The 12,645-nt window shown below is 36.5% G+C and overlaps 2 protein-coding genes across 2 annotated transcripts in view; one reads left to right on the top strand and one right to left on the bottom strand.

The window, feature by feature from the left end:
• The window catches only part of LOC105232953 (uncharacterized), a 288,757-nt gene extending 286,457 nt beyond the window's left edge, over positions 1-2,300 (bottom strand). The window contains exon 1 of the mRNA XM_049452549.1: positions 1,502-2,300. The gene's annotated coding sequence lies outside the window, so the exon portion shown is untranslated. The remainder of the gene's footprint in view (positions 1-1,501) is intronic.
• The window catches only part of LOC125777285 (peptidoglycan-recognition protein LF-like), a 578,030-nt gene that overhangs the window by 434,779 nt on the left and 130,606 nt on the right, over positions 1-12,645 (top strand). The window lies entirely within an intron of this gene.

Below are 12,645 nucleotides of genomic sequence, written 5' to 3' on the forward strand. Positions count from 1 at the left end.
GTCATTGGTCTTTAGTAATAAACAGACATACTTCAAGCTATAGAAGTCAATATTGAACGTGCTTTTCATGACATACGACTTGATTTAGTGGAAAAGGTACTCGAAAATTGGGTTCATCGAACTCGTTCCTGCAAAAGAAGTCATGGAGGCCAGTTGAATGATGCTATACTCAGAACTTACAGTCTGTCAAGTAGAGCGTGGTCGACTTTACTGACAGTTAATGAAAGATTTCGCTCTAATTCCTTAGCGAGCCGATAAAGGGAAGCTTTGTCCTTGATGCATTGTCAACAAAGGTTCAGTTGTCGTTGATCTTTTGAAAGAGAATCACGTTAAACGTCATGAGTGCTAAGTACGCGTCGCGCTACGAAGCTGTCTTCCTTAGCATCCACCCGAAAGGTCCTAAAATGTCGCAATCAGCGGCTGCTAAATATGTATATGAGAAAGTCGAAGGTATTTGTACAGAAGTGGATACAGCGATATATAGTGGCTAAAAATGTCGATAATTTATCAGAACGTGGTTCGATAGGAAAAGTGAACAAAAAAGATGAAAAAAGGATAGTGAATCTGTTTTGGCGGAATCCTGCTTTAACACTGCGACAAGGAAAAGCAAAATTAATGGCAAAAGGTTAAGATATATCCTACGAAACTATCCGAAGCCTTCTTTATACTCATGATCTGAAATGGCGCAACACAAACTTCTGTTGAACGAAAAACTTGTGACAAAGCAACTCGCATGAGCGCATGAGAATATTGATAGAGATGCAAATTTTACTGATGAATGTTCTATATGGGCACGTTCTGTCCTCACGCGAGCCTGGTCAACTTCCACCAATAGGCTTGTTCAGCGAACCGTAAAACATGAAATAAAAGTGTATCTTTTGGGCTGCTTCTCAAAGCAGGCATTCGGCAATTCGTACCTCTTTACTGTTGCCAGTAACTGTCGAGAAAATGATAAAAATCTACAAAAAGGCTTTACTGCTATGTGCTAAACAATGGTTCATCAGAAAAACTAAAGATTGGATTCTGCAGGAGGACAACGATCCTAAACACCGCAGCAAGCTCTGTGCTCAGTGGAAAACTCAATCTGGCATCGTTAGATTGGATTGGCCGTCGCAGTCGCCCGATGCAAACCCTATTGAAAATGAACTTAACAGACTGTAATTGTATCGATTGTCCTTCACATTAAGTAAAAAAAAACATTTGAATTTCCTAATTGCAAGTAGTGTGTTTTTTGTTTTTGAAAAAAAAAAAATCATATCACTCTTATTGGGAAACCCTGTATTATAGGTATTGCAATTTTAACATCCACAATTATTTTGCCAATCTTTAATTATGCCTAACTTTCACACTTTACTAATTTGCAATTTGAATCGATTTACTCATTTCACTTATTTCATTTTCAGCTGTTAATTGCTTGTGCTTTTAAATATATGCGTTTATACCAGCTTGTAATTAAATCACCCCACCACCTACACGTTAGAATAAATGGCAAGCGTCTTACCTTTTAATTTGTGAAATTGATTTGCCACCGTCTGCTTGCTAATGCTTTAGTTGACTGTGTTGTTGTTGCAATGTGTTTGTAGTTATTATTGTAGCTTTAACTTAGTGTCTCGCTAGTATGAGGTTTCCTTACGCCTTTTGACGCATTTGTTCGCTGCCCTTTTTAATTATTTACGAATTTATAATTCACTTTGTTATTGTAGTTGTTTTTGTTTTTTACAATTTACTTTACTATTGTAGTTTTTTTTTGTTTTCTACAATTTACTTGGTTATTGTAGTTGTTTTTGTCGGCTTTTATTCACTTTAACGCTATGCCTGCCTTGTAATTAAACAAGCCTTTTAGGTTGATGCACCTGACATTGACAGCTATTTATGTGTGTATATTTACCGCAATGTATATATTTATGTGTATTTCGGTTTGTAACTCTGTGTGTGTGCATGTACGTGTGTGTATTTCGGTGTTTTCTTGTATTTGTTTGCCTTTCCAGCGGTAGTCAAGGGAGCCAAGCAAATATGTTAGCGCGCGCGTATCAATTTTTGCTTGTTTGTTTTCTTTTCTTATGTTTTTGTTGTAATTTTTTGCTGTGATTGACTAGCAGCTCACTTCCTTTGACATTTCAATAACTTTGCTTGATTGATTTTTTAATTTCTATTAGTTTTAAGTTATTTTGCGGCGATATTGTTTTGTTGTTTTTGTTGTAATTTGTGGTATTTCTTAAGTTTTCACGTTTGTAGCGTCAATTATTTGCTATTGTTGTTGTTGCAAACAAATTTTCATTTATTTAATTTTTTTTTTTTAATTTTTTTAATTTTATATTTTTTCATTTGTTTTTTATTTTTTACATTTGAATTTTTTAATTTTTTTTTTATGTTTGAAATTTTATATTTCTTTCATTTATTCTTTATTTTTTTAATTCAAATTTTTTTTAAATTTATTTTTTTAATGTTTTACTATTTAAATTTCATATTTTTCATTAATATTTATTTCTTTATTTTTTATTTTTTAAATTTCATATTTTTTGCTTTCTTTCTGAGTTGTAGTTTTTGTTGTTTTCTGTGGCTGTAAGCAGTTTTGTTTTAAAAACAACGAGGAAATCTTAAAATTTTAATCAATTTAAGGCAAAGAAAGTTCACAAAATATTTTTAAAATATTTAAAATTTGTTGTTGTTGCTTTTTATAATTTTTTTCGTTTCCACACTTTTTCGTCACACACTTGAGTTCATCGCCTCACAATGTTTATCGAAATTAGTTGCTAATTAATCGAAAACTAATTTTGTTTGGTATTGTTGTTTTTATTTTTCTTAAATGTGCTGTATAACTTATAAGCTTTACAGTTGCTTTGCTTGACACGCTTTTATAAAATACCGTAAATTTGCTGCATATAATTAAAATAAGCTTCCTTAAGTAACTCTATTTTACTTCAGTCAAGCTGCACGGTGGGTTATAATTATTTTCTTATTAAATTTTATTTTCTCCAAAGAATCAAGATTTCTACACAATTAAAAATTCAAGCTTATGCGCAACGAAAATGAAAAATTTCAACACAAAAATATTTTTCTTGCTTTTGCAATAGTCTCACACGACTTTTATAGCAACTTGCAACTGCCACCTTTAACACTTTGCACCACTTATCCGCTTATCAGCATCGAAAGCGTCACTCAGCACAGTAAAAGTGACTGTTATAGCGCAATTATCACTGCGGCATATACGCGCTGCTGCTGTCAACTCGTCAAACGCCCGCTGGTTTACACTGACGCGCCGCACGGCCGCTGCCTGCAATGAGCTCACGGCGAGCAACACACAACAGATTGCAACACTTAAGCTGTTTTAAGATGTTTTAAGTTGTTCTTTCAATAATTGTGATTGCAACGGCAATCTACGTAAACGCCACACGCACTTTGACCGTTGCTTATCAGCCAGCTCGTCGAACGTCGTGTCGTGCACTTTTGGTTTCTCTGCTTTGCTTCTACACTACACACGCGCTTATCAGTTTGCGTTCACATCGGTTTTCTAATTGCTTTTCACTATACACTAAATGCACCACAATCAATTGCATTCATAGCATTAAATACCAACTTTTCACTGATCAACTCTCGGCTTTTCGGTTGAGACTTCAATTTTTAACACACTCGGAAAAATGCACTTTGTTTGCCTTGCAAAACATTACACCGTGTCGTTTTCTTTTACTACTTCATGTAACTAATTCACACAACAACCTCGACGTGCTTCCTTTCATGCACACGATTCGTTTACAACTGCCACATGCCACACATGGTAGCGGCCAAGTGCTGCACTGGCTTGCTGACTCTGGCGACGACGGCAGCGGCGGCTCATCAACAAGAATGGTCGGCTGGTTGGTGTGCTCGTTGGCTGGCTCATCGGCAATTCCAACGAGAATTCGTATGCTGGTGGTGTTATCGCCAAATGCTTGGGAGCTAAGAGCGAGCGCTGGCGAGAGATTTCAAGCCGAAAGTTGAAAAATTTATAGCAAGCGAGAAAAATGTTGAAGGTGATATAAAAATTTAGTTGATATTTTTTTGTAGCATAATTTTAATAATACTAAATGAAAATTGCTTTGTTGTTGGTTTAAAGAAAAGTTTAAAGGTTAGGTTAGGTAATTATGGCAGAGACCAGTTTTGGTCCTTTGCAATACTAGTTGGAGCTCAGTTGCTAGGTTCAAGAGGAGTAGTCATCGTCTAGGATGCCTGCGCTTGACGCGAATTATAACAGACTTTGTGGCTTCACTATGGATACCTCCTCCAGTGTATCATACCGTAGGGACTCCGGATGCTTATAGCGTGGTCTTGCTACTGCGGAACAAGTGATACTCCATTGTTTCCCTTGTGTCCTGCTCTAGACATTTCGTGCAGTCTTCTCGATTTGTCTGCTCTATCCTGCGAGCGTGTGACGCCACCAGATAGTGACCAGTTAGTATTCCCATCATGTTCCTACTCGAAAGCCAATAGGAATTTTGTGCACTTCCGATCTACCGTTTTGCACATGACATTTCACTCAGGTAACTCGTTCCATCAGGTTTTGATTTGCCATGCTTCTGTCAAGATTGTAATATAGGCAATACGTGGGTTTCCCAATGTTGATCACATTTTCGGATGTTACACGTACACCATTCTTGGCATTGTTGTCCACTATTTCATTACCCTCAATCCCATTGTGGTCTGGCGCCCAAAGGAAGTGAAGTTTGCTTACTTCTGGCAACACTTTTCACTGCTGCCCTACTTTCCCAGACACTTCTGGCCGATATGCGATACGAGGCTACTGCCTTGATTGCTACTTGGCTGACGACGTAGTTGTTGACTCTGGATTTGGCTGCAGGTGCATTAGTGGTCAACTCCGCGGCTTTCGTGATAGCATAGACTTCAGCTTGAAATATACACAGTGGTCCGGCTACTTAAAAGGCTGCCTTTTGCCTAGTTCCAGCACTGACTCCATCATCCATATTCGATCCATCCGGTTAGATGTTTAGAGTGTTCCGCGAAGCTAACATACCTTTGCTCCAAACATCGTTTCCTATGTTTACTTTGAATCTTTTTTGCCTGTTGAGTCATGTAGTCGATCTTTGCCCAACTACCATTACACCCGAGCTATGCCCGAAGTTTCTGTATATACTTAAAGACTCCTGCAGCCAATAGTTGTCTCGCCGAAGATAGATTAAAAGTATAAATAGAAATATTACAACTTTTAAACCTTTCCCAAAGGCTGTGAATTGTACATCAAGAAATTTTCAGACTCAACTTTGTTTTAATTTCATGTGACAAAAAAGTGTACGACATTTTCAAGGAATATATCATGCATTCGCTCAATATATATTTTATATCGTGATATATTTAACACAAGCATGCCAAATTTAACTTTGAGATATCAAAAGTAAAGTTTTATTGCACAGTCGAATAAAAAAAAATACGTTTTCGGCTACAAATACTATTTTTAACTACGTATCATCCTTTCCAAAAAAATATAAAAATTCAAAAAGTCGTTATTGCAATAGTTTGCAATTTTCTCCCATGCCTCATAAGTAAAATTTTTGTTGCTTGAGAGAAATTTTTAAAATCCAACAGTTTTATCGCAAGCATAAGTTGCTCTTCTCTCGCAAGCTAGAGAAAAAACGTGCTCTCTCCCACCTCTGTTCTTTCTCTAAATGCTCTCCCAGTATGCATGCTCCACAAATTTCCAATAGGAATTTCGCTCACTGGAAATAACAGCTGATTGGTTTTGTTTATTTCGGAGCACGTCCGGATGTCGGCGCATATAAAGCATTGAAACTGAAATTTATATCTCACAGATACAATGCGTATTCGTGCTTTGGCAGTTCGATAGCTAAAATGTAGACAGCGGTTAATTGGTGATTGCTGACGCAACGGTTTTACGAATTCTGCAGTGGCGGAAGTCACATATATGTTCAGGAGTTTGTGTGACTTTGGTGTGAAATTTTTGACGTAAAGGAATTTTTGCTAGATTTTGTAGTGGAAGGGTGGTATTTTAAGTGGTTTATTGATAGTTATGCTGAATTGTTTTTGTTTTTAAAGTAAATTTCAAAATTATGTATTTATGAAGGGCTCTGTGAATACTTTTGATAATACCTTTCTGGGCCTTGATAATCTGTACTTCAAATTTTACTTTTGATTAGTGAAAATTAGGGAGTTTTCATAGACTATTCTGCTGTTATTACATATATCTGAATGTAAAGCTAGAAAAGAAATTGGTTATTGGGTGCTTAGGTACTAATTAATAAGCAGTTTTAGATGGGAACCATCTATGATGAAATCAGTAACTTAAGACCATTGAAAAGTTTCGAACTAGCAAAAATAAAAATATACCACTAAGCATGTAGGGTTATAATTTTAAACTACGAGCGGATAATTTTTTTAACCAGTGAGTTTTTTGGGGAAGTTTAATTTTTATTGACTACGAATATTTCTTCTTCAGTTGGGCTTTCCGAATAAAACTTAACCCATAGGTGCATCTTGACATTCCATTGATTATTCGGCCAGATCGGACTACTATATCACACGTCTCTCATACAACCGATTATTCAGTTATTTTTGTAGGTAGTGGTTCATTTAGTATTTTTTATTATTATTATTTTTTTTTCTACCGCGTCATTTTTTCTACTCCAAAATTTCTACTCACCCCTTTCTCACCTTTCTGCATCGGTTTTTCTAACGCTTGTTTTCTATTTTCACTTCTCTAATCTTCTGGCACACGCCTCAAATTTTCTTTCGTTGTGAAAATCAGAAGCCTCCTTTTTAATTCAATTGCATTATCGTCGTTTAAAGAATCATAAACGAGAAACTGTTTTCCTCCTAGGGTGTTTCTGAACTTGCGAGGTACGTCACCAAGCTCTTCCAAACTTGTTGGATTCATAAGAATATTCTTCAAACGTTGATGCGGAATCATCTTAACGCGGTTTGTCCTTTTTGGCAATTGTAATAAGCTACCAGATAAAACTTGTTGCAGGGACATTTGCAAAAACTGGATGTTTCTCGGCTCGTCTTTTTACAATATTTTTCAATTTAACGGCCTCCACAGCTTCAACATTTGCAGCATGATTTTCGTGAGGAGAGGCCTTTTATGAGTTGAAGTCTGCAAAGTACTTTCTGTAGTACATTATTGGTTTCTTTTTATCATCATCGTTTTACCACTCCCTGCGATTCCGCAATTGCACACACTGAGCATTCAGGATATCTCCTGCATTTACCGAATATTCGAGCATTTTTCTCCCTGTTTTTATATTATAAATGTAAATCGAAAATCGAACCAAAACTGTTCAAGCCGCTTGGTACCGAATATATGGACTCAGATCTTATAGTCTTTTTTGACGGGAAATAACGGTCAATATGTGAGATACATAAATGAAATTCAGAGAGAATCACTTCCTGTTAGTAGTACATCTGTGTGTCGAAATCGGTTCTCTTATCCCCTATATACATAAATCAAAGATTTTGCAACCATCAGTCAATATATGAGTTGTCTTAATAAAATTGTGAATGCGTGTTTTTATAACGGTACCTATTTGTGCTCAGAATGAATAAAATCGGGTGAAAACCCGCGCCAAACTTCATACAAGTAACAAGCCTTATGCGATTGTGTACAGTTAGAATTTTCAAAAAATCGATAATTTTTATTTCATTTTCTTAATGCAAATTTATTTAAGAATATACTCAGAAAATTTTATATCGTTCCGGTGTATATTTTCTAAGTTACGCGCAAATTTGAAAAGGCTTTTCAGAGTGCTCGGAAGTGCGTTCCAAACTTTAAGAGCGTTTTTCTCAAAATGGTGTTTTTACAGTCAGTGATCAACAATCCTCGACACCTAAGCCGATTAGTCTCAAATTTTAACACGAGATATTTAAATATATTTTTTTCTTAATTGATCGGCAATTTTTTCATCACCGATAATTTTTTTTTTAGAAACAATTTAAGGCCAAAATTTTGTCAGAAAACCGATTTTTTTTTTTGAGAAACCGCCATTTTGTCAAACAATTTTATTTTACTTATTTTTTCGATTAATTATTAGATTTCACATTACTTTCATGAAACTTATTTGGTTTTTTAATTGCAGAGGATGCAGTTCGGAGATAAAGTGGTCACCGAAAAACATGTTGTTTGAGAGAAGCTCCCGAAGATCAGCTGTAGTTCTTTTGCAAATAAATATTTTTACTAATAATAAGTTTAAAGATTCCATAATATGTGTACAAATTTTTGGATCAATCAATTTAAAAGGTTTTTAAAAAAATTTCTGAAAATTTTCGCTAAAGAGTCGTAGGAATGGTTTCATTTCTTGTATCAATGTTATGATTCCGAATAAAAATTTGTGAGTCAAAACTAAAATACTATACTATATAAAATTATTATTACTCTATTGGCTGGCAAGAATGTTTCGTTTTTGTTTTTTACGTCAACAAATCTTACTGCTTCTTAAATTATCTACAATAGAAGCCAAAGGTTGGGATGCTTCTAGAAAATATTGCTTGAAAGAGGTGAAGCTCAGCTGCTTCAATTATTTTCTCTATTTTTCGAAATAATCGCCTGACAGAAATCGAAATGCTTGAAACCTTCTCTAGGTTCAACAAAAAATGTTCGCTCATAAGAGCTTCAATATTTGTTTCATAACCTATTTTTTGAAATATTTTATAATTATAGTTTAAAATATGACTCCCATGCGTTGCTTGACTGGTAAGCATAAGCCACTCTATAAACAAATTTTTCTACAGCCAGTTGGTCAAATGAGTCATTAAGCTCATTAAAGTTCGATCAGAGCCGCCTCCAAATTGTGTTGTACGAAATTGTCATAAATGTCATAATTTATATGCAAAAATGGCTTTAATAAAAATATTTATGCATTTCGATTTCTCAGTAAGCGGAGATAGTAAATTTCGTAATTAAAATGCAAATGGTGCGCAGTGAAGAAGCGTTAACAAAAAAACGAAGAAATTAACACAAAAAAAGCACAAAATATGCAAGAGCAAAAAAAAACAAAAAAAAAACAAAGATACAAATAAAAGTATAACCAAAAATAAAGCAAATAAAAATGTGTGAAGAATTAGGTTGGTGAATGAGAAGTCAAAGCAAAAGGAGTAAAATGCTAAAAGGAGTTGGGTCAAAAAATTAAAAAAAAAATCGAATATATAGCGCAATTCGCTGGAACTGTCAGCCAAACATAAAAACAAACCACAAAATCGAATTCAAAAAAGCACCAGCAGATCAACAAGAAGAAGCAGCGCGCATGAGAAACAAATCTGAAATATCAATGTAAGCAAAGAAGCAGCGAAAAAGAAATAAAACAAACCAAAAGTGTTGTAGTTTATGTGTTTGAGGGCAGTCGTAAAGTTATGCACAAAATGTGACATTTTTATGACATTATGACGTTTGAAGGCGACGCGCACAGAGCCACAAGCAAACAGTTACAACGACACGACACACAGATAAAGTCACAGCTGATGCTTGGAGCTGCGGCTGAACGAGCAGAGTTGATAGGCGAACGCGCACATGAGCGGCTGCGCGCCACCAAACCGCGTACGTTGCGCCACTTAAACGCGCTGCGCGCAACCACGAAAGCGCTTCTCAAATGTCAGTCACATTTTGTTCACACAATCATGCTGCGCGATCTACGGCGAAGCGGTTTATAGTGATGCGCGCGCTGCAGTAATGAAGCGCTGAGCAAGCACAAGAAGCGTTATTATACGCAAGAGTACGGGGAGTGAGACGCGCGCAGGCATAAGCTTCATTCAGCGCTTGGCGTTGTCGGCGCGCCGCGTACATGAAATATGATAGCTTATAAAAACCAAATTAAAGACGATAAAATCGGATAATAAAGTCAGTGCGCAACGGCGCAATTGTGACGGCAACGCGAGCTGAGCTGAGCATTGCTCAACAATAAGAAGGAGAATAACAACAATAACAACAATAGCAACAACTGCAACAGCGCGCCGCAGCTCAGCGCGTCAATAACTCCAATTCAAATGACTGCTCACAACGGTACTATGCGATGCGCGCTTTGCCCACAAGCCAGGTATTACGGCAATCAGCAGTTGGCTAACCAAAGCTCTCCCCTCTAACCGCCATCCATTGTATACAAAAATCCAATGATTGCTTTATCTTGTTGTTGCTTACCTGACTAAGTTTCCCGTTTGTGGTGTTGCAGCTCGTTTGGCAATCAAGTTTGTTGTTGCTGTTGTTATTGTTGCATTATCGGTTTGGTATTTAGTGCGCGGTAGGTGTGTTCATATTTGACTTTTTCAGTTGTAATTGATCCCATCAATATTTTCTGTTCACTCTGTTCACCTTTTTCGTGCGCGTTGCCGTCTGCCTTTTCCAATTTGTGTTCGCCATCAAAATTTATCTTGCTTTCATGCAACTTTATATTCCGGATTTTTCTGTTTTCACATTCTTTTCCATATCAATATGCATCTTTTTATCGCTTGCAGGCAATGCGCGGCACCGGCGACTGGCAAAAATTGCTCGCTATCTCGTTTTTTATTGCTTTATCAAAGCATGGTTTGCGCAATAAAATTTTTACAGCCAAGCAGATCTGTAAAGTGATTAAAAATATTAAGGATCGTAAATAAATTGAAAAAGTTTATAGAAATAAATAATAGCAAAAATAAGTGCGATTATAAAAAAGACATTGGGAACTCGACAATCCAATGTAGTTGTATTTATTAATTGCAAAATCGAGAAGTAAGCGGGTTTTAAATGCGCATCGATTTTAAAAATGTTGCATTCAGTTTGTACAAGAATCGTTAACATAATATCTGGCTCTAGGCTTGAACGAACGTAAAAACATGCGAATATGCGAATCGGTAGGATAAGTTAAGAAGTCTCTGGGTGATATTACAATTGGTAAATCGTTTTTTTTTTTTATATTCTTCAATGGCCATTAGGTCGAAACAACCATCACAACACAATTGAACCTCTTAGCATACATTGGTTGACTTAAAGCTGCGCCTTCGTTGAGTCCTTACAAGTTACCAGTATTCAGGTGCTGTAAAAATTTCTGCTGGACTCTGAACCATACATATTTTTATCGATCTATTCCCTAACCTGCTCATTCTCTATTCGCCTCCGCCGATAGCAATAAGATGACTATAATTAGAGACTCTACTATAAACATGGTCTATGAATGTTCATAAGTCCCTCTAGTTTTGATGAAATTATTTTATGCACCCCTAAAACATATTTTCTTGTTACCATGTATGTATTCCATTTACTGCGGTCTAAACCAGCTTATTAATCGAATAAAATAATGTAAATATGACTCCAATCTTATAAATTATATGAAAGTTTTGTATTAAGAGGGCTTAGTATTGGATGATAAGGATAAAACATTTTAGTTATAGTCAAATCTAAAACTCCAATCGTGTTCTGTATCCTATAGACATGATTTCTAAATTTTGGGCATGGATAATACAAAAATTGGGATGTAGTGCAGGTCGCCTACAATTTGGCTTTCCTGGGTCGCTATATGAACTGCAGGCTGTATAGCCGGATTATGAGTAGTATTATCTCTTTATGTTTTTGGTAGAACCCTGGGCTGATGCTTGCGGCAGTGTGAGTATGATGAGGTGACACTCAACAGAAATGGCCGACGGCTAATTTCGCTCTCCGTCCCTTTAAACCCTGGCAGGTCTTAGAATAGGTTCCATCGTAGAACGCTACGGTCAGGTTGTGTTGGTCAGGTGTCTAAGCATCATGCTAATACACTCGAGTGAGCCAAGAGGGTACTGAGGGAGAGCGAAGACGTTAGGGCAAGACTGGACATAACTTCGACCGCAGCAAGGTAGATGGCTCTCACCACTCTTCCTGAAGGCAGTCAGAGAAAACCCTAGACCACAACCAAAGAGTGGGAGTGCCGGATAGTACCATGGGCTTCATAAGCTGATTAGATGTGCCAATAGACGTTCGGCTGTCCAATATAAGAAGGCAGTCCCTCGGGTGGAGGAGGGATAAGAGCCTGAACCTTCCTCACCGGGTGAGAGTGAGGAAATCCTCAAATACTGCAACCCGCCACTATTCTATAAGATATGGGTTCGAAAGTGTGGTCTTTAGGATACTTCCGACGGATGCCAAAACTAAAGGCCTCTAGGGTTTCAGATGCAGTGGAGACCGACCTAAGTCTCGAATAACACAAAAATTGGTAAATGGGACTCGTTTAATTCGGGAGTGAAAAATAATATGCTTTTAAGGTCACCATTCGCAAGAATTTCAACCGTGAAGAATTTACATTCATTCGCTCTTAGGAACTACTATATATGTATGTAGCTCCCAAAGGCATCGATTTGTTAGATAATATAGTGTTTACAACAAAAAGTAGAAAAATTTCGGTGAAAATATAACAATATCATTCTATAACTGTAGAATATTTTACGTATTCTTTTTCTTTAACTTTAGAGAAAAAAGCTCGTAAAAAGCTTTCAAAGAAAAGCCAAGCAAAGAGAGGCAAAATGTCGTGTAACTAACTATTTTATCATCGGTTTATACTTTGTCAATTTTTATACTTATGCAACATGTTGCTACAGAGTATAATAGTTTTGTTCACCTAACGGTTCAAGGTATCGCCTAAAACTAATCGAGATACATAAAGGGTTATATATACATATATAAATGATCGAGATGACGAGACGAAG

The sequence above is a fragment of the Bactrocera dorsalis genome, chromosome 3 (genome assembly GCF_023373825.1).
Source record: "Bactrocera dorsalis isolate Fly_Bdor chromosome 3, ASM2337382v1, whole genome shotgun sequence".
Lineage (NCBI taxonomy): Eukaryota > Metazoa > Arthropoda > Insecta > Diptera > Tephritidae > Bactrocera > Bactrocera dorsalis.